Source organism: Esox lucius, chromosome 11 (genome assembly GCF_011004845.1).
Source record: "Esox lucius isolate fEsoLuc1 chromosome 11, fEsoLuc1.pri, whole genome shotgun sequence".
NCBI classification, from domain to species: domain Eukaryota; kingdom Metazoa; phylum Chordata; class Actinopteri; order Esociformes; family Esocidae; genus Esox; species Esox lucius.
Window position 1 is genome coordinate 42,467,021 of NC_047579.1, and position 20,129 is coordinate 42,487,149.

At 43.8% G+C, this 20,129-nt stretch overlaps 1 protein-coding gene across 3 annotated transcripts in view; it reads right to left on the bottom strand.

Annotated features, from left to right (window-relative positions):
• si:ch211-210g13.5 (inactive phospholipase C-like protein 2) overlaps positions 1-20,129 on the bottom strand; it is a 94,701-nt gene that overhangs the window by 44,982 nt on the left and 29,590 nt on the right. The window lies entirely within an intron of this gene.

Here is a 20,129-nt window from a genome sequence, read left to right on the forward strand (position 1 = left end):
GCTGCTCTGAAACCTGTCGGCACATAAGAAAGCCAACACTTGTGTTGTGCCAACACACACAAAACACTGACATTTGTAATGACAATCATTTGCATGCTTAAAACGCAATATTTCCCTGTTTGATTGTACGGTTTGCATTGCTTAACTGCCTGGTGAAGGCAAGCGTCGTTCCAGTCTCCCCTCAAGGCAAATGGTAATATAATGTATGTGGTATGAGGTCGGTTTTCTTTAAGAAGAGGAGCACTCAGCATAATGATGGGGACATGTAGCAATGGACAGTGTTTCGGTTTGGCTGATGTTGCGATAGGTTAATTCTTCAAACACTCCTAAAGCCATTCAAGACAGAGATTCAAACGACTTTAAAGCAGCAAATGAGATGTGGGCTAGGTGTTTATCCGGAGGGTGAATTAATGCCTATGCTTATGCCGGTCCCCCTCAGGGTGACCCAACTGGTACTGGCAGAGCATGCCTGCAGTATGTTCAGAACACAATGTGTGAGTTTTACTTACTCAAACAAGTATTGGAGATCTGCCATGAAGAAATTAATGCGATGGGTTCACTCAGTGGAGAGAGTGGCGCTTACCTCCCACCTCTGAGGTAACTCAATGTAAGTTTACATTTAAAATGGTTCAGTGTAACGTTCAGCACATTTTACGGTTAGGTTGACAGGTAGGTTTAGAGTAGAGGCAAGCACCAACCATGGTCAAATGTCCTCTCAGAGAATTCAGCCTGTTTGAAATGGATGCTCCACTATCTGCCTTCAGGGCCGATCTGCCTTAAAGACACGTCTGAGTAAGTAAAAGTCACACGTTGCTCACTGGACATACTAGTCCTGTCTCCGTCAGTAACTCCTGGGTAGCTTTAGAACCCTACGGATGATATTATATGAGAGTACAGTATAACATTGACAGAGATAACGAGAGGGAGATAAACACAGAAACCATAACAAGAGAGAGAAAGGAGCTCTAGAATATGATTGGAACTGGCACTACAAATCTCAACTGTGAGACTTTGTTTTTGCAGGAAACGAGAGTTATCACAGAGGTATCCAGGAGAGTTGACACACACCCCTCCGACCTAATCCAGCACCATCCCCATTGAATTCATCAAGTCCAGACCTGATACGTTCCCTTCAGAGCATGTTAGAAGCCCCAGCCTCATGGAAACACCTCACAGACATCCATCTTACAGCTGGCAGGCAGTAGCAGATGATGCCCGACACCGCATCGCGATAAATGTACATCGCTTGACACAAGGCCGGCAAAAAATGACACAATCATCAATCTCCGGCTATTGCCCTTGTTTGATGACCTTCATCTCCAGGCTCTTCCCCACAAGAACGGAACGCATACACACTTTTTGGTCTTATTCCAAGACAAAGATTGGATAACACGGAAAGTGAAAACGTAATCGATAAATTATTGATTTGGAACCTTTTGAAGTCAAAAGGTATTACTCCCGGTTGCAAATAATATAATACACAGTCCATTATTAATCCTAAGAACAGCTTGTTGAGAAGTCTCTGTAACAGATGGGAGTGTAGACCAGCAGTACCACGACCACCCAGATCAAAGGGTGAGCACAGCAGGCCATAAAAAACAGCCTCCAGTCAGCCAGCAGCAAAAACAGGCCTTTGTTTTACCACGGAGCCCCACTGCTGAGACAGTGTCATGAGAGCCAGAAATGATAAATGCTGTAGTTGTGTCTATTTTTGCCCCTTTTGAATAAATGATTGGCATTTGTATAGTTGTCGATAGAAACGGTGCCAGGAATCATTGAGGCGTAGTAAAACATGAACCACCTCCAAGAGGCTATGTATAGAGAGCTGTTGGTACAGCTGGAGAGAAGCGAAGCAATTCTTTATTCTCCCTGAAAAGATGTCTGTGCGGAAGAGATACAGAGGAAAAAATACTGCTTGAACAACTTCACAGAGGAATTGGGTTTTCCATCAACAGTCATATAAAAAAGTAGGCACACACCTGGAAAGTCAAATTCCAGTAATTTTTTCATATATTTGGTGACATGGATATTAAAGGAAAATAACAACCACATTCATTGACAAACATAACATAATGTCACAAATCACACAAACAAAATGTCACTTTGAAACCATTTATGCAATTACAGAAATACACCCCTACTTAACCATGAAATAAAATGGCTTCAATGAAAATCAGGTGCAGCAAAACAGGTGCAAATGATTACAAAATGACTAGCGAGAAACACTGGAGAGTCCCACCTTCCATGAAGATTAGAAACCTGCCAAGATGCCAAGATCGAAAGACCCCTCAGAACAAAGAATATGGATGCCCATGAGTCCATGAGGCGCATAAGGCCATTTCCAGAATTGCAAACTGAAGTATGTTATCCCACTGACAGATGGATCATTTACAAATGGAGAAAAATTCCAGACCACTGACAATCTACATTGGACAGGTCATCCTAATCCCAATTCAATCCAAGAGCTGACTGAAAGATGCTCACAGACATCTCTAAGAACCCCGGGGCAACATCAAGGGATTCACAGGCCTCCCTTGCCCAAATCAATGTCGAAGTGCATGAGTCAACCGTCAGAGACTTCTCATGCCTACCTGGGAAGTCAGGAGAAAAAAGAATATCAAGATATGACTGATGTTTTTCAGATAACACCTGGGTAAAAACTGAAACTACTGTAAGAATGTGCTCTGGAAAGATGAGTCAAAGATGGATTGCAATGCCAGGCGCCCACGTTTGGCGAAAATGAAACACTGCCTTTGAACAGGAGAACCTCATCCTAACTGTAAAGCATGTAACTAGTGGCACTCTGGTTTGTAGCTTTGCTACCCCAGGGATTGGTCAAATTGGCATCACTGAATAAACCACAAATTCCATATTGTAACAGATCATTCTTAAGAAGAATGTGAGGCCATCTGTCAAAAATCTAAAGCTGAAGCTAAATCAAACATGGATCTTGAAACAGAATAATGATCTAAAATGCTTTTTCTGTAATATAATACTATTACATATCTGCTGATTTATGTGGAATAAATGATTGCAAAATAGAATTTCAGTGTCATTCATTAAATTACATTACCTTTATCTGTCATTCATGTTGAATTAGATCACACATCCATATGGCCAAATATGTAAAAGAAGTGACTGTCCATGGGTTGTAGTTACATCTCACACAACTGTATTGGGCATTTTTAACCAGGGTCCAATTCACCAAATTTGAGACATATGCTAGAACATAATGGACCACTGCCCACCCTGTACGGGCTGCACCACAACCCTGCTTCACATCTTACCGCCACCCCACCCCCTCCCAGGGCCCACATCAACGATGCTTAAGGCCAGGAGATCACATTTCACCCCAATCTTGGACTCTTTCATCTTAACAAGGCTTGCAAGTCCCTTCTCATTTGGTTTCTTCCCAGGACCAAAATATCTACAGGCCGCAACACTGATAGATGGCTGTTATAGCAGCGAATCCTGGGCTGTCCGTCATTATAACTTTAAAGAGGATAATTCACAGTCATGGATGTTACAGCCTCAGTTACGGATGTTACAGCCTCTGTGATGGATGTTACAGCCTTAGTAATGGATGTTACAGCCTCCGTGATGGATGTTACAGCCTCAGCTACAGATGTTACAGCCTCAGTTATGGATTTGACAATGGATTAAGTCAGTACCTTTTGTGGGGCTTTCATTTGAAGACTATTCACAGACTGTTCATAAAAATTATTCTCGTATTCCCAGCCAGTAATACCATGAAAATAATTTAATCTTATATTTTACAAGAGCATGTTAACACAGATGGATGTGAGCATTGACTGGCATGAAAATATGGTTCTGTTTAGGGATTTGTTTATATATGAATAATGGTATTAATGTAACATTTCTGCCATCCTCAATTTGCCTTATTGCACATTTAGTATTGTTCATCTACACTTCCACTGGTAATATACATATACTTAATACTTAGTACATTTTCTGCCCTCCTCTATTTGCACTTCTAGTTACATGCTAACTGCTTTTCGTTGTACTGTACTTGTACTGTTCAATGACAATTAAGTTGAATCTAATCAAATCTTATCTAATTATATTAAGAAATAATATAAGGTTGTATTTGAAAATATTAATTTTTATTGTTATAATTTTTTTATGCTCAGGTTGACTTTCTCGTGGATTCGCTCAGAACCTATTTCCATCTAATCTAAAGGACAAATGCAACTTTATGGTTTAAGAGTTTCCCATTCTGAGTTAAATGTTCTAGAGACTTCTGTGTGCATGAGGGATGTTCTCATAGTAAAGGTCAAAGGGTGTGGGTAATCTTGTTTCATTAGCCGGCCCTACATGTGGTTATAATTAGCCGGAGGACTCAGCACGACAACAAGCTGTTGCTCTCTGATCTCCCTCACTGACATTACAGTGGGAGCCCAGAAGGCATGTGTCTGACCTGTGTGTGTGTGCCACTAACCCTAACCTGCAACATCTTCCGTGTCACAAAACAGTTTCACCTTGAATCAACCTTAATCAGCTGCATTGACTGCCAGCGAGGACATGGTTGAAGAACATTTGGCTTTATTGTCGCTTTGTCTGTTCTTCTTGTTCTTTGTGTCTACTTGTCTTTATCTCTCCCAATGCTAAATCCTCTCTTTTCTTGTACCTGAAGCCTCTACCTTCCACCCATTCTCTATTACCCCTTTCTCTTCTTCTGTCTTTCCTTCCTTCCTGTCTGTGTGTCTGTCGTGTTGGACATCTCAGCTCTCAGTCCTGCCAGGCTCAAGCTCACCTTGCCTCCCTCGCCTGTTGCTGCTGTTGCCGGGGTGACGGGGTATTTTGGTAACCATGTGCGTGTTGTGTGGAAGCGGCTGGTTCGCCCCCCGGTCCACTGGGTGGGTGTAGTGGTGGGGGTTCTGCCTGGGACTGATGGAAGGGTGACAGATCGGGACAGGCAGGCCGTGAGACTGTCCGGTTTGTCCTGTGAAGGGCATTACTGCGTCACAGCCGCTCCCCCCTACACCAGCCCTGGCTGTCACCCACTTCATCTGACCACTGCAGCCTATTTCACTGGCACTGACATGGAGCACGTTCTGAGCCTACCCCTCCAAACACAAACTGCAACAAGCTTTCCTTCACAATCCCCCGTAGCCTTCACACGTGCATGCCAGCCACTCCCTTCCCCCAGCCAAAAAACAGGCAAGGAATGCCAGCCCTCCGTCTCCCAGGGGACAGATGTGGTCTGTGAAATGTCAGGACGCCACAAAGACCATGGGGGAGCACTCCCTGGCCTCCTCTCACTGGGCTGCCCTGTCTGGGCCAGTGGAGCTGCACACCACTCTTACACACAAACACAGCACAGCCACAGCCACTCAGACACACGCCTACACAGAACAGACACATGTCTACACAGGACACACACACATCTCCACACAGGACACACACACATCTCCACACAGGACAGACACACATCTCCACACAGGACAGACACACATCACCACACAGGACAGACACACGTCTACATAGGACAGACACACATCTCCACACAGGACAGACACACATCTCCACACAGGACAGACACACATCTCCACACAGGACAGACACACATCACCACACAGGACAGACACACATCTCCACACAGGACAGACACACATCTCCACACAGGACAGACACACATCTCCACACAGGACAGACACACACATCTCCACACAGGACAGACACACATCTCCACACAGGACAGACACACACATCTCCACACAGGACAGACACACATCTCCACACAGGACAGACACTCATCTCCACACAGGACACACACACACACATCTCCACACAGGACAGACACACATCTCCACACAGGACAGACACACATCTCCACACAGGACAGACACACATCTCCACACAGGACAGACACACATCTCCACACAGGACACACACACACACATCTCCACACAGGACAGACACACATCTCCACACAGGACAGACACACATCTCCACACAGGACAGACACACATCACCACACAGGACAGACACACATCACCACACAGGACAGACACACATCTCCACACAGGACAGACACACATCTCCACACAGGACAGACACACATCTCCACACAGGACACACACACACACATCTCCACACAGGACAGACACACATCACCACACAGGACAGACACACACATCTCCACACAGGACAGACACACATCACCACACAGGACAGACACACACATCTCCACACAGGACAGACACACATCTCCACACAGGACAGACACACATCTCCACACAGGACAGACACACATCTCCACACAGGACAGACACACATCTCCACACAGGACACACACACACACATCTCCACACAGGACAGACACACATCTCCACACAGGACAGACACACATCTCCACACAGGACAGACACACATCTCCACACAGGACACACACACACACATCTCCACACAGGACAGACACACATCTCCACACAGGACAGACACACATCTCCACACAGGACAGACACACATCTCCACACAGGACAGACATGGCCGCTGCCACATGCCAACACACCGGCCCACTGAGATGTGAGGGCCGACGGGCTCTGCTGTTCTCTGTCCACAGTTTTGTATAACAGTGATCACTGCACTGGCTGGTCCGTTTGCATTGCCTGCTTCCCTCCAGAACAAATGACTCTCACTGGCAGGGCTGTCCAGGCATACAGACAGTTATGAGTTGTTTGTTCCAGTGCCAAGTGGCCCAGACAGACAGGCCTGACAGAGAGTCGTTTGTTCTAGTGCTAAGAGAACAAACGACTCCCAAAGTCCTGCTCCTATTCTACTTCCTCTGCAACAAGTAGAATGTCATGAAGTCCGTGGAGCTTTAGCCAAATCCATGAATAACCCACATCACAGGAAAGAAGAGCGGAACAGAGTGGACCAGATGACGTCTTCTATCTCTCCCTTTCTCGCTTTTTCTCTTTTCAAACACAGTGACTCATGTGGTAGAGAAGAGGAGGGGATCAATGCATGAAAACCTACACACACACACACATACAGAGTCACAGTTTTCTCTATGCTACATAGCCATGTATAAATACATACAGGCAGAGGAGGCAGTTAAGAGGCTCATGATGTTAGTATAGAGACTCATGATGTTAGTATAGAGACTCATGATGTTAGTATAGAGACTTATGATGTTAGTATAGAGACTCATGATGTTAGTATAGAGACTCATGATGTTAGTATAGAGACTCATGATGTTAGTATAGAGACTCAAGATGTTAGTATAGAGACTCAAGATGTTAGTATAGAGACTCATGATTTTAGTATAGAAACTCATGATGTTAGTATAGAGACTCATGATGTTAGTATAGAATCATGATTGGCATTTATAGACACATAATAGCCATTTTGAGACTCATGGCGAGTTCCATTCTCACCCATGCAAAAGTTATTCATGAGTAAATTTGTCTTGACAGAATCTCAGCAAGCCATTCAAAGGATGTAACACGTGGTGAATCAACAGAAAACTACAACTTAACAACCTTATTGTGGTTTTTACAGCTAAACGACACTTAGTAAGTTCTTCACAAATTTAGTGTGTGTGTGCGAGACTGTGTGAGAGAGTATGTGCACACGTGGGAAAACATGAATCAATAAAGAATTCTAACAGCCTAGTCTTGCCATTCTCCTATCAAGACTGAAAACTCCCTGGAGAGCTGAAAATAAGCAAAGGTGTACAATGACTTCGGCCTATCTAGGGTTGTATGCCAATGGCCAGCTGCCTGTGTTTCAGCCGTCTCGTTCCCCAGTTGTATTCCTCTCTCCTCTCCATACTGCCGTAAAAATCTCCCACGGGTCTAATTATCTCCTCCTTCCCAATGTTTCAGTCCTCTGATGGCTGGAGGGGGCATTCAGAGAGAAGGTAAAATGGAGGGGGACTGAGTATAAGATAGAGAATGGGGATGGTTTCACATCTCATCTCTCGGGGGTCACAGCATGTTCGCTGAGCCATGATGTTTGAAATCACACCTCCTAGGTGTTCTAAGAAACATGTCATCTCAATGGATTAGGTTAGGTAACTGTTCCCATTTTACGCACCGCAATGTCGCACGTTGTCATACTGTCTCGCTCTGTTGAATCACAATCCTAATGCTTAGAGAGCACATTTTCAGTTTTAAGATATTCCCCACTGTTTGTGTGTGTGAGAAGCTTCTTAGATAGGAGAATGATGGGCATGATCTGTTCCAGTACTATCCTAGCGTATGAGCTTGTACTGTCAGCATTGGTATCTGCCATCACAGACCCACTACAATCTATTACTCCTGAATCGCCCTTCACAAACACACACCAGATATTTTATTGCTGATCAGTAGTGCAGTGGATGAATAAGATGTGTTAAGGTCAACATGTTCAGGCCGTTTCAGAAGGATTCCATTTTTCAATCAAATTTATTTATAAAGCACTTTTTACATCAGCAGATGTCACAAAGTGCTTTTACAAAACACCTGGCCTTAAACCCCAAGGAGCAAACAACAGTGTTGAATTTCAGTGAATAGGAAAAACTCCCTAAGAATGAGTGAACATATTAAGATTACAATTGTAATAATTAATAAATGCATGTGGGCTGAGTCCAGAGTCAATTTAAACCTAGTCCAGGTCAGAAGCATGGCCAGATGGACAGGGACAACACGGGGGAGGGGGAGGTGGCAGCACAGTGGCAGCTAAAATCGTCAGGCATCGTCTCGATCTGCAACACAACCAGGAGGACTCTGTACAGGGACAACAACGGGTCCCCAAAGCCAGGTACTCCGCAGATGTGGGCCAGGACCTCATGCCCTCCTAAGTTCAAAACGGGAGGAGACTTGGAAAGTTCAGAAAATGCATTCCTCAAAGCAACAAGGATTTATAGTGGAGAAGGATAACTTACTACTCCTACCCTACTCCTCCAGCAAAATAACATAGCAGCGTAAGACCTTGGGACTGAGACGGGGGTCCAGCGACACTGTGGCCCTGTCTAGGGGAGGCCCCGGACAGAGCCCAACCGGCAGGAAATCAATCCACCCACACTGCTAAGCATCAACCAAAGGGACACCCACCAACCGCAACCACCCTGAATGAGGGCAGAGTATTGCCAGCAGAGTACAGCCCAATTGCACAAGTGTGCGACAGAGAGACAAAAACAAGCCATTGACTCCGCCCCCGAGAGGCATTGGAGGGAGGGCATCCCAGTGGTGATGAGAGTCCACCTGGCAAGACAGCAAGGGTGGACAGTATCAAGTCTTTCTGGTCACCTTTACGCCCCTGGGTCAGACCATACTTAATCATAGACTGTGCTGTAGAGATGAGTCTTTAGTAGACACTCGAAAGTTTGCACAGAGTTTGTATTTCTAACCTTACTTGGCAGATCATTCCAGAGTAGTGGAGCTCTATGAGAGAAGGCCCTGCCTCCGGCTGTTTGTTTAGAAATTCGAGGTACAATTAAATGGCCTGCATCTTGCGATCTAAGGTTACGTGTAGGTATGTATGGATGGATCATTTCAGCAAGGTAAGTAGGAGCAAGTCCATGTATTGATTTATAGGTTAGCAATAAAACCATGAAATCAGCCCTAACCCTAACAGGCAGCCAGTGTAAGGATGCTAGGACAGGAGTAATGTGTTCAAATTTTGTTGTTCTAGTTAGGATTCTAGCAGCCATGTGCAGCACTAATTGAAGTTTATTTATTAATTTGTCAGGGTAAACGAAAAGTAGAGCATTGCAGTAATCTAGTCCAGAAGAAACAAAAGCATGGATTCCTTTTTCTGCATTAGTTTTTGATAAAAAGTTTCTGAGATGAAAGTTTCAAAGATGAAAATAAGCAACTCTTGAGACATATTTTTTATGTTCATCAAAGGAGAGGTCAGGGTTAAGGGTAACGCCAAGGTTTCTTACAGTTCTTTGGGATACGACCATGCAGCCGTCGAGGTTCACAGTGAGATCTGCCAACAAAGCTCTTTGTTTCTTGAGTCCTAAAACAAGCATTTCTGTTTTTCTTGAGTTCAAAAGCAAGAAGTTCTCTGTCATCCACTTCCTAATATCTGAAATGACTGCTTCCAAAGTAGCTAATTTTGGGGCTTCTCCATGCTTCATGGAAATATATAACTGTGTGTCATCAGCATAACAGTGAATACTAAGTTGACATTGTGATTCCGGATTACATCACCCAGATGTTGCATATATAGTGAGAACAATAATGGGCCCAGAACCGAGCCTTGAGAAACACCAAAACATACTTTGGACTTGTCAGAGGATATTCCATCCACACTAACAAACTGATATCTTTCAGATAAATAAGATTTAAACCAGGCTAGAACAAGTCCACATAGCCCAATATGGGTTTCCAGTCTCTCTAAGAGAAGGGAGTGATCAATAATGTCAAAAGCAGCACTAAGATCAAGAAGCAACAGATGAATGCGGAACCTTTGTCTGAAGCCATTAGAAGGTCATTTGTTACCTTCATGAGTGCAGTCTCAGTACTATGATGGGGTCTGAGACCGGACTGGAGCATTTCATAAATGTTATTTGTCTTCAGGAAGGCATTCAGTTGTTGGGAAACAAATTTTTCTAAGATTTTTGAGAGGAATGGGAGGTTCGATATTGGCCTATAATTGTTTAATATGTCGGGCTCCAGATAAAAAAAAATTGTGAGTTTGGTACACATCCGGAGGAAATGGAGCAATTTATTATGTTCAACATTGGCTGACCTAGCACAGGAAATAGCTCCTTAAGTAATTTTTTTGGAATCGGGTCTAGCTAACAATTTGTGGGTTTAGAACTCATTAAAAATGTAGTGAATGTGTCGAGCGATACGGTATCAAAAAATTCAAGTGTCCCCATTGACGCCTGGTCAGGGAGGTTCAGGACATTCTCAAGACAACTGAGATTTTGGGGACTATAAGTATTTAAGGAGGAGTCAGTTATTTGTTTTCTAATGATGATGATGATCTTTTCACTTTCGCTCCAATTTTCTGGAGGCTTGCTTGAGTGCTCTAGTATTGTCTGTGTACCAGGGAGAAAGTTTCTTGATGAGCAAACTTGTAAGAATATCAAGGAATCTATTTTGTAGTCTGGGAATTTATAGTACGGCTTTTGAAACTCATTGTTTCAGGAGCAAGTGGATTACTTGTTTTAACGGTAAATGTAATAAGAAAGTGATCCGATAATCCAGGATTTTGGGGGGAAATTATTAGATCTACAATATCTATTTCTCGTGACAGGACAAAATCTAAGATGTGATTGTGGCAGTGTGTTGGACCTGAGACATGTTGGATAAAACCCACTGAGTCAATTATGGCGTCAAAGGCTTTTTAATCATTGGACTTTTCCATATGAATATTGAAATTGTCAGAAATTTGAATACTATCTGCCATGACTACAAGCTTAGACAAGAATTCTGGAAACTCATTGAGGAACATTTTGTATGGCCTGGGGGGCCTATAAATAGTAGCTATGTAAAACGATTTATCGGCCTGGTTAACTTTCATGAGTAAAATTGTAAAAGAATGAAAATCAGTAATGTGTTTGACAGTACATTTATATTTACTGTCATAAATATTAGCAACACCCCCTCCTTTTCGGGATGCACGGGGGATATGATCACTAGTATAACCAGGAGGAGAGGCCTCATTTAGGGCAGTGAATTCATCAGGCTTTAGCCACGTTTCACACAAGCCAATAACATTAGTTTATGATCAGAAATGTATTAATTTACTGCAACTCCCTTTGGAGCAAGGGAACTAACATTCAGGAGTCCCATTGTGAGATGCGAGGTGATACACTCATTTTTATTTGTGACAGAGGTGGAGGAAGGCTTTATCTTAATAAGGTTGCAATTGTTAGCACTACCTTGTTTAACCTTTCTCAGCCTGGAACGAATCACAGTGGCAATAGGTAAAACTGTACTAACTACTCTGGCTATGCTATCGACAGACTCCACTATGCTAGCAGGCTGGCTAAAAGCCTGTGGCCTGACCTGCACCCTATCTCATGGTGAGGCTATAGGAGTGAGACTCCTGTCAATGTTCCTAGATAAAAGTAGAACACCACTCCAGCTAGGATGGAGTCCGTCACTCTTAAGCAGATCAGGCCCAAAAAGAGAGCCATTAATCTACAAACTCTAACTCCTGCGACGGGCAGAACTCTGTTTTCAGCCAGCGATTGAGTTGTACAAGTCTGCTGTAGAGCTCGTCACCACCCCTAGCTGGGAGGGGGCCAGAGACAATTACTCGATGCCGACACATCTTTCTAGCTAGTTTACACGCTGATGCTATGTTCTGCTTCGTAACCTCTGACTGTTTCATCCTAATATTGTTGGTGCCAATCTCTGTACTCTCTATAATTGTGTTTCATAGTGTTTCTCCATCCAGTTGAATGGTTCCTTCAAAATACTCCTGTCACTTTTGAGTCTTGTCATAGTTATTGATGTGATTGTTATATTTGCCCACAGTGTTTCTATTTATCAGGTTTTACCTCACTGGTATGATGGTCGATGCTGCTGTGTTCTACTCTGATAAATTCTGATTATGTGGAGGTATGATGGTCGATGCAGCTGTGTTCTACTCTTTAATTCTGATGATGTGGAGGTATGATGGTCGATGCTGCTGTGTTCTACTCTGATAAATTCTGATTATGTGGAGGTATGATGGTCGATGCTGCTGTGTTCTACTCTTATTCATTCTGATGATGTGGAGATATGATGGTCGATGCTGCTGTGTTCTACTCTGATCAATTCTGATTATGTGGAGGTATGATGGTCGATGCAGCTGTGTTCTACTCATTAATTCTGATGATGTGGAGGTATGATGGTCGATGCTGCTGTGTTCTACTCTGATAAATTCTGATTATGTGGAGGTATGATGGTCGATGCTGCTGTGTTCTACTCTTATTCATTCTGATGATGTGGAGATATGATGGTCGATGCTGCTGTGTTCTACTCTGATAAATTCTGATTATGTGGAGGTATGATGGTCGATGCAGCTGTGTTCTACTCATTAATTCTGATGATGTGGAGGTATGATGGTCGATGCTGCTGTGTTCTACTCTGATTAATTCTGATGATGTGGAGGTATGATGGTCGATGCTGCTGTGTTCTACTCTGATTAATTCTGATGATGTGGAGGTATGATGGTCGATGCTGCTGTGTTCTACTCTGATTAAATCTGATGATGTGGAGGTTTGATGGTCGATGCTGCTGTTTTCTACTCTGATTAATTCTGATTATGTGGAGGTATGATGGTCGATGCAGCTGTGTTCTACTCTGATTAATTCTGATGATGTGGAGGTATGATGGTCGATGCTGCTGTGTTCTACTCTTATTCATTCTGATTATGTGGAGGTATGATGGTCGATGCTGCTGTGTTCTACTCTGATTAATTCTGATTATGTGGAGGTATGATGGTCAACGTTGCTGTGAAGCCACCTGAGTCTCCTCAAACCTCTTACTCTTTGCTACAGCAGCTAATCACTGAGTAGCAATAAAAAAAGACATTAGATTGATGCTGCAAAAACAATTCAGGCAGGGCTAGTGGCGTGTGCCTGGCCCCCCAAAGGACATGATTCATCGCTGCCTGAATACCAACCGACAAAAGCAGCTGTTTTTAACCAACTCACAATAAATCCCCTTTGAGGGAGCGACAACAATGGCAAAAGATGGAATGAAAGAGAATAGTGAGGGAGAGATAGGAAATGAAAGTGAGAAAGGGAAAGGATAGAAAAAATATTGGAAAGAAAATCAGACATTGATAATCACCCAAATCTGCAAAATACAACGAAAATCTACCACAGAAGTCAAATGTGCAACCTGTTGCCTTGGATAAAAGAAAAACCACAAACAGTACAAACAGCACTGTAAATGCAACCAAAACATTTATATAACTATTTTGCTTTGCATTCACAGGTTAACTACTTACAGATTGTTACAACACTAATTAAAATTAAAATGGTTAAAAAAAATGTGTGTTTAACATTTACTTAAAAATAATTTCTTCATTTTTGATTTGCATTATTTGAGTTACATTTTGCAAACAAGAATTGAGAGCAAGAAAAAGAGAGAAAGGTAGAGAGTGGAAGAGAGGGAGCATTAAAGACAGAAAAAAGGAAGGTGGAAAAAAAAGAAATGTGTGAATAGTGAAGATAGCCAGCTGTTGACAGCACTTCCATACTTCCTGCACCATTTCCTGTCTCCAGTTATTGTAGTCTTTCAAGATATACAGTGTACTAACTTGTATTAACATTACATTAATTCTAAACATGTATGAAACAAGCATAGTGATGACCAACATAGCTACTAAGTCATATTTAAAATACATTTTTCTGAAAGGTAACCAAACCAAACATAGCAAACACTGCAAGATTTGACCCATTGGTCCATGCCCTGTAAGTTGATTGAAAACAACACACACACACACAAACCCAGCAAGGGAGAGATCATGTGTCAGTTTAGTTCATCACAGACACACATAAGGAACAGATAAATCTGAGTTTCATTCAAGGCTCCTTTACACTTCCTCAAACCACATGTCTGTAGACAATTCCAATGTGACAAGTGTTCTTATTGTTCTGGTCACATTCTATCTACAGACATGCCGTTACACCAAGAATACAGCAACCTTAAAGGGATATTTTGGTTTTTAGCAGCTTGACCTCATTTTCCACTTACCTTTAGTGTTGAAGCATGATCCAGACAGTTGTTTGGGTCAAAGTTCAACTGCTGCGATTTATCTGGAATACTCTGTAGCCTCCCAGTAGAAGCTGCAGTTTAAACACCACACCGTCTTAGTGTCACACACCATCATAATAGTGGAAGTAGCAAAGGGTTTTTCACTGACATGCCTTTACAGACCTCAAAGACATGAGATGGTTGTGTAGTTTATTGTGGGGACGTTTTGAAGCCTTCAGATGGTTGTGTAGTTTATTCTGGGGGCGTATTTTAAGCATTGAGATGGTTGTGTAGTTTATTGTGGGGACGTTCTGAAGCATTGAGATGGTTGTGTAGTTTATTATGGGGGCGTATTTTAAGCATTGAGATGGTTGTGTAGTTTATTGTGGGGACGTTCTGAAGCATTGAGATGGTTGTGTAGTTTATTCTGGGGGCGTATTTTAAGCATTGAGATGGTTGTGTAGTTTATTCTGGGGGCGTATTTTAGCATTGAGATGGTTGTGTAGTTTATTCTGGGGGCGTATTTTAAGCATTGAGATGGTTGTGTAGTTTATTGTGGGGATGTTCTGAAGCATTGAGATGGTTGTGTAGTTTATTGTGGGGACGTTCTGAAGCATTGAGATGGTTGTGTAGTTTATTGTGGGGATGTTTTGATGCATTGCTCTGATATTTTACTTTGATCAAAACAGCTCTCCGGACAACTGTCAACACGAAAGGTACGTGGAAAACGAGGTCTAACAGGCTACAGAAGTAACCAGGCACATGAAGGATCTCTGGCTATAAATATGCATTATGGGACAGAGAGAGGGGCCTCTTTCCTGAACCTGACTGGCTCTCTGCTTCTCACTATCTACTCCTAAATACCTCAGCCCATCGCCGCGGCAACTGTGGTAACCTTAACGGCAGTCTGCATTGCAGCTGATGGGGGGAAGAGAGGGGCTGCAGCCTGTAGACAGAGTCACTCAGCTTCGTTCAACTCCCTGCCTGGGACCATGGGAAAGCACTGTCTGTCTACCGACTGATTCATCTGACAAAACACACATTTACACACACACACACACACACATACATGAATAACACACTCACACACAACCACACACACACACACCCACACACACAAACGCTGTAAATACTATGGATATGCCGTAACACACACAGCTTGGACATTGGCAGCAGTAGTACTTGGTAGTGTGATCTTTTTCAACATCTCATTTTCTCGAGGTCAGCTCCTAAATCCGACCATGCAACTTCTACAGTCTATTTTCAGACGGCCTCCTACATAAAGTGGTTACAGCTCCTACAACCTATTTAAGACATCCTCCTACATAGAGTGGTTATCGTTGTTAAGGTCAACAGCATCATATGTTTTAAAGTACTTTTTTTTGCCAAAATCATGTCTGCCTCTGCCAGGAGCTTGGAAGTAGGCCAAGAGGGAATCTACAACCAACAGAATAATACAAGCAAAAGACAAGTAGCTTTCTGGTCCATAAAATCAACATCTTGCAATGGACATCTCAGTCTCCGAATTAAAAACCTGTTGAAAAACCCAAGGTCTGAAATAAACAGGGCATGTGAAGGATATTAAGGATCTGGGGGTTCTCTGTGCTCATTCCCAGTGTGATAAAACAGAAACAAGACTCAGTGCCTTAATTCTTGCGAGGTCTTGTATTGAAAAATCATGAATGCTGGGATGTCAAACATTGTGACCCGAAACCTTTTGGAAAAAACAGAATAATGAAATTGTTTTAATTGTCTGGATTTTACAGTGATTTCTGTCCATTAAGAGGGTCAATAATGTGGGACCCCACATTTGTACATAACTCACAGGCACCAAATATGTACCATAGACACATTCTCATAGACACACACACACACACCCACACACACACACTCAAGCGCACTCAAGCACACACACACACACACAACCATTGTCCTATTTCAGGCAGGGGGAAGAGGGGTCTGGCCCCTGTTCAGTAGATCTCAGTCATCAGAGTAGGTGTTGAAGAGGGAGTGTGGGTAGAAGGCCAGGCACATTACTACAGAGTGAGCCAGAAATGTTTGTTGTAAAAAAAATAAACCTGTCTTCGTCGAAAGCGGCCCTGCTTTGCGCTCGCTTGCTCGCTCACTGTGTATTCGGCAAAATAAAACTATATTTCAGAGCGAGCAGAGAGGGTTTTGATAAATGATCTGTTTTTCCCTTTGACACATTCCACACCCGGGAAGCCTGCATCCAAATCCCACTCAACTCTATAAATAACGCCCAGCAGCCTGCTTCTCTTCTGGGCTCTTTCTGTCTTCGTCTCCCGGAGAGGCCTGGAGATCCAGCAGCCCTCTGCTCTCATTGTTTCTGCCATCCCCAGAGAAGAATAACCCACTCCGGATTCACTCTTCAGGCAGCCAGCGCTCACATCTTTGATCTTCCATCAGATAATTCATACTGAAATAAGCTCCCTCTCTGGCTCTCTGTCTCCCATTACTTTCATAAACGAATCATTCATCATGACCATACTTGGGCAGCATTCTAGCGAAGACTGAGTTTCTTTATGATATATATTTAATAATTTCCCAAGTGCAGATAAATTACAGAAATTTGTAGTAGTATGGTACTACAGCCACATTCTGTTCAGAGCAGGGGACGGAGTCAGATGTACTGTGAGGTAGGTTTTACACAGAGGAGCGGTACTGAAGCTGTCTCATTGATTCCAGTCAAACTACATCACCTGTTAACTCCTTTCATCTTCAGCCATTAGAACAGTCTCTCCTTCGCTGATGTGAGATGATCCTGTCTTGACAGCTTAATGCTCTACAACTGCATTCCCCCGTTTCTTTATAGAAGACAAATATACACTGTGTATAAGCAGGGAGGCAGAAGGACTAAATAAGATGGGCTCGGGGCCTGGGCCAGGGTGCCCAATGCACACCTTGTTCAGCTGGGAGAACCTGATCCACTGAAGCTTGCCCAAGGACAGATCCACTGCAGCGTGATATCAGGGTCTGATCTGCTGATGGCTGGACGGATGAAGAGGAAAAAGGAGACGAGAGCGGAGCCTGTTACGACCAGCGGGGCTAGCTGGGGAGAACACAGCGGAAACGCGGGTTTGTATCCACCCGTATTTTAGAGCCGCTGAAGCATGTTCTGGCTTCCCTTCTGCCTCTCTGAAGGTCAGGTTTCCCTCCGAGACTTCTGGGCCATGAGCGGCGGAGAGACATGACAGTAAGAGAGGCTGTAAAAAGCTGTAAGAGCACAAACTGCCACCTTGGGCTCCTGACCTACTTCACCGTATGGGAACATGAGACTGCTGTTAAGACTGGGACTGGTGCTAAAACTGGGACTGGTGCTAAAACTGGGACTGGTGCTAAAACTGGGACTGGTGCTAAAACTGGGACTGGTGCTAAAACTGGGACTGAGACTGGTGCTAAGAGTGGGATTGAGAATGGTGCTAAGACTGGGACTGAGACTGGTGCTAAGACTGGGACTGGTGCTAAGACTGGGACTGAGACTGGTGCTAAGACTGGGATTGAGACTGGTGCTAAGACTGGGACTGAGACTGGTGCTAAGAGTGGGATTGAGACTGGTGCTAAGACTGGGACTGGTGCTAAGAGTGGGATTGAGACTGGTGCTAAGAGAGGGACTGAGACTGGTGCTAAGAGTGGGATTGAGACTGGTGCTAAGAGTGGGATTGAGACTGGTGCTAAGAGTGGGATTGAGACTGGTGCTAAGACTGGGACTGGTGCTAAGAGTGGGACTGGGACTGAGACTGGTGCTAAAAGTGGGACTGGGACTGGAGCTGAAACTGGAACTGGGTCTGGCTAGAGCTGAGACTGACAGTCAGTCTGGGGCTGGGACTGGCTGGAGTTGAGACTGGGGCTAAGATTGGGGATGGGACTAGGGCTGACACTGAGACTGGGAATAACTGCAGCTGAGACTGTGGCTAAGATTGGGGATGGGGCTAGAGTTGGGACCAGAGGTCAGAGGTAAGCCTTGTGGTTATTATCCCCTCATGATGTGTAAAATGAGAGGCTGTCCTGAGGTTCTCCCTGAGGCAGGGTCAGGACATTCCACCGAGAGGTGATATTGATTACCATCCCATCCACTGATCCCTGGAGCATCCCAGATCTCCTCTGGAATCAACACAATCACTCCTGTTCTCTCCCATTCATTCCAGGAGGAGTGTTCATTGTGCACACATATGTGAGAATGGGAATGTTTCACAGATCAGGAATGCTTTTCCTGAAACAAGGATTCAAACAAAAGTACAAGGGGGTAGGAGGGCTGAAGAAATACTGAGTCCGTCCTCAGTCCATCCATCCAGTTTGAGAAAGCTACATCTAAGGGTGCCTTCTCATTTATTTCCTCCAGTGACTACACCCCCTCTCTAACAGTCTATTCCATCCACCACAATGCCTCTCTGTAGAAACAGGCTCCTCAACCAACACGCTGCTTTTGTTCTGTGTGATGAGGAAATGAATTGTGTCATGTACACAGCGGAGCATAAAGGGGAGAGATAATGACCTGGCTCGGACATCCAGGCTGTTTCCTCTCCCTCCCACTCCTTTCCTTTCCTTAGGATAATTGCTAGACCTGTATTTAAAAAAATTATACTGCACTTCAAAAATCTGTTCACTTCTACAGAGATGTCATTAAAAGATATGCATGGCAAAATCAGAGCTGGTCACACACATACACACACATAGGCACCAAATACACTCAACAAATACATAGAAATCAACATTTGGTTCACTGTTTTATGAGCAATCTTAACTCTGTTCTTAATTCCTAACCCTAACCTCTCTAAATCTCTAATGAAGAGTCTAGGAAAACATTTAGGAAATGACTTTTCACCATGATTCATGTGAATTTCACACACACACAAAAATAGAGTTCCTGCCTACAGACATACACACACACACTTTTCATTCAGTCTAAAAAATAGTGGAGATCAGACTCGGTTACTCTGGCTCCTCTCCTGCTGTGTGTATGTGTGTGTGTGTGTGTGTGTGTGTCAAGCACCATGCTGTGTGCAAACAGACCACCACAAACTCCTTCATCCCACACAAGCTCTGCTCTACACAGCTGTATTTCATCACATTGGTGTTCATGGGAGGACCTGCCTGGGCAAGGCCTTCACTGGTCCCTGTTATTATTGCTCACCACGGGCAGCTAAAACATTACTGAATGGCCTGGATGTGAGAGACATACCCTTTCCCTCCCCAACCCAGCTCCCTGTCTCTCTCCCGAGGGCCTCCCTCACCACCTCCCCCTTTATGCAGAACCGCTCAGAGAAGGCAGTGTGAGAGGGAGAGGGGGAGGGAGAGAAACAGAGAGACAGAAAATGAAAGAGGAGGTTTGGAAAAGATAAGAGACAAAAGACGAAGAAGGAAAAATAACTTGACCGTACACTAAATATCAAAAGCACAAACGCACGCCCCCTCGCCCACACACACACACGCAGACGCACACACACACAC